Source organism: Panthera uncia, assembly GCF_023721935.1.
Source record: "Panthera uncia isolate 11264 chromosome C1 unlocalized genomic scaffold, Puncia_PCG_1.0 HiC_scaffold_4, whole genome shotgun sequence".
NCBI classification, from domain to species: Eukaryota; Metazoa; Chordata; class Mammalia; order Carnivora; family Felidae; genus Panthera; species Panthera uncia.
The window spans coordinates 55,202,799-55,205,722 of record NW_026057585.1 but is presented as its reverse complement, the minus strand read 5'-3'; the positions used below and the strand labels follow the sequence as shown (position 1 = coordinate 55,205,722).

The window sequence follows — 2,924 nt, the reverse complement described above, 5'->3', positions numbered from 1 at the left end:
GTGCACTCTTCAGCAGCACAAATTCTAAAATCAGAACAATAAAGAGAAAATTAGCATGGCCCTGTGCAAAGATGCCTTTAGTAGGTGAATATATAAACTGTGGTACATCCAGACAATGGAATATTATTTATTGCTTTAAAAAGAAAGAGCTGTAAAGCCATTCGAAAACATGGAAGAATCTCAAATGCTTATTTCGAAGTAAAAGAAGCCAGTGTAAAAAGGCTATATACTATTTGATTCCAACTATTGGACATTTTGGAAAAGGTGAAACTACAGAGAGAATAAAAAGATCAGAGGCAGTCAGGAGTTGGAGGTAGCGTGGGGAATGAATAGGCAGAGTACAAGAGGAATTTTAAGGCAGTGAAAATACTCTGCATGATACTATAACTGTCACGATGCATTGATTTAATACAATTATATATAAGTATATATGCTTATATTTATATAAATACTTATATTAATACTATACATGTCACAACGCATTTATTTAAACCCATAGAGGATACAATATCAAGAGTGAACCTTAATGTAAACAATGGACTTTGGGTGATTTTGATGGGTCAACCTTAATGTAAAAAATGGACTTTGGGTGATTTTGATGGGTCAATGGAGGTTCATTAATTGTAGCAGGTATACCATTCTGGTGGGGGATGTTGATACAGGAGAAGGCTATGCATGTGTGGAAGAGACATTTGGGAAATCTGTCTTCCTTTCAATTTTGCTATGACCCTAAAAGTTCTTTTTTAAAAAGTCTTTAAAAGAATAGACACCAGTCATTAAATGTTAAAATAGATAAATTCTATTCAAAATTTTTTCAGTGGTTCTTTAATTTCTTAGAGATGAAGGATAAAGGATAAAATTCCCTAATGAGAATTAGAAGGGTTAAGTCACTTGCTAAAGTCACATATTTTCAGAAATGGTGGAGTCAGATTTCAAGCTCAGATCTTCTGATTGCACAGAGGTGTTCTTAAAAATTTTGTCTGTCTTCGTTATTCTATGAATAAGACACTGGAGGGTTCTAGGAGGTTAAAACAAACACAAACCAACTCAGTGCCAGAAAATGTTCACCATAGAGTAAGCTCCTTAAAAATTGCTGAATAAATTTTCATTGACTAAAATGCAAAAAAAAAAAAAAAAATTTTTTTTTAATTCCAGGAAAGAGTCAAAGGAAAGCTCACATTAACATAGAAATGTGGAGAAAATTAGATTAAATGTGGTTAGAGGGATGTTTGCTGGAGTAGTCATGGAGGCAGCTTCTCTTTAGAGCAGAGACTTGAGTCTAGCCCGGGGGAATGGTGGGGCTTGCAGGACATTCCACCCTTGGGAAAGAATAGGAATAAGCAACAGAAAAGCCCTGGTGTGGTGATGCAAAGGCCATTACCAGACTTGTTTGGCCAGAGTAGGATCTTGGAGATGTTAAGTGGGAGAATAGGTTGAAGAGTCAGCAAGAGGGGGGAGAATTTAGAAGATCTTGCATGTTAAGAAGCTTGAACTTTGTTTCATGATCAACTCAAAGACATGTTATTTTGGGGGAAAGGGGAAATACATTCAAAACCACCATCACATGTTAGAGTAAGAAGAGACACAATGCTTGCAAAGTGATGCTTCAAGATTAATTGGTCCCCACCTGTATGCCGCACCAGTGCCTTGGGAAACATTACCTTCTCCATTTTACCTTAATCCCAAACACCTGTAAAAAAATCTGTTTAGGTCCTAACAGATGGTTTCAACAAGCATAACCTCTTTATCTTCCAGAAGTTCTAGGTTCATTCTATTTGGTAATCTAAGTTACTGTATAAATTTATTTCCCTTAATAGTTAGTTCCTAAGAGGCAGGGCCATGCTGCAATTGTGTATCTCTTTTTAGGAGGCCTAGGAAGCAATATATCCTTGAAAACAAGCAAACTAACAACACTATAAATTATATTACAACAAATGTTCTTATGTTGCAGGTGTTTTGTATATATACCTCATCTTCCTTGAGGACAGGTATCTTTTTTTTTTTTTTTAACATTTTGTAAGCACTGTGCCTAACAAACACCGCATTTATTCAATGAATACAGACCTGAAGACTGATTTTTATGGTTAATGCATGGACCTTATTATACAAAGTAAAAGGCCTATCATAAAAACTCTTAGTTACATTAAAGAGAGTGGAATAAAGACAGGAGAATTGCAGGTTTTACACAGATCTTTCTCAAAGTCAAGTTACGGTAACAAGAATAAGAACGTTAAGATGTCTAGTGAAGTCAACACTGGACCTAGAGTCAGACGATCCCATGTGGTCCCAAACTTTGGGCAAATCACGTAACCTATCAGGAGCGCAGTTCTTCCATCAATTTCTTCACGAAGGAAAATGAGATCTGTATAAGCTAGTGCCCGGCATATTGCAGGAATACTCCATATTCCTTTATTTCCCAACTAAATTTCCCCAGGTATACTTCTTAGAATTTAATGTTGGGTCAGACGATAAAGAAAACACAAGGAAGATACGACGAAACAGAAAGGAGAGGGACCATGGAGGACTCAGCCGGTCTGGCCAAGTTCTTTCATCATATCCTTCCATTTGCTCGACCTTGGGTCACGCTCTCCTTTTAGCCCTTCAACAACACCTGTCCGGCCGGATCTCCCCACCCCATTAGCGCCGACCGCCCCCACCACTTGGCATTTCACCTGCCCATGCGGCCCCCAGACCCCCCTTTTCCAGCATTTTTAACCCTCCCTCGCGCAGACGAACTCCACCTGCAGAAAACAAGGAAGCCCACCGCCCCCGCCCCCGCGCTCCCCTCCCGGGACTCGGCCTCCCAGTGCCCAGGCTCCCCCGCCCGCGCCACCCCGGCGCCCCGCCCCGGGCGGGGAGGGTCGGTGCGAGGGAAGGGCCTGCCAGGTGAGGCGCGGTCACCCAGGGCCTCTCACTTCCGCCCA

At 40.5% G+C, this 2,924-nt stretch overlaps 1 non-coding gene across 1 annotated transcript; it reads left to right on the top strand.

Annotated features, from left to right (window-relative positions):
* Window positions 1-104, top strand: LOC125913812 (U6 spliceosomal RNA). The gene has a single exon (XR_007455104.1). It is a non-coding gene; the product is annotated as a U6 spliceosomal RNA (small nuclear RNA).
* Window positions 105-2,924: the final 2,820 nt, after the last annotated feature.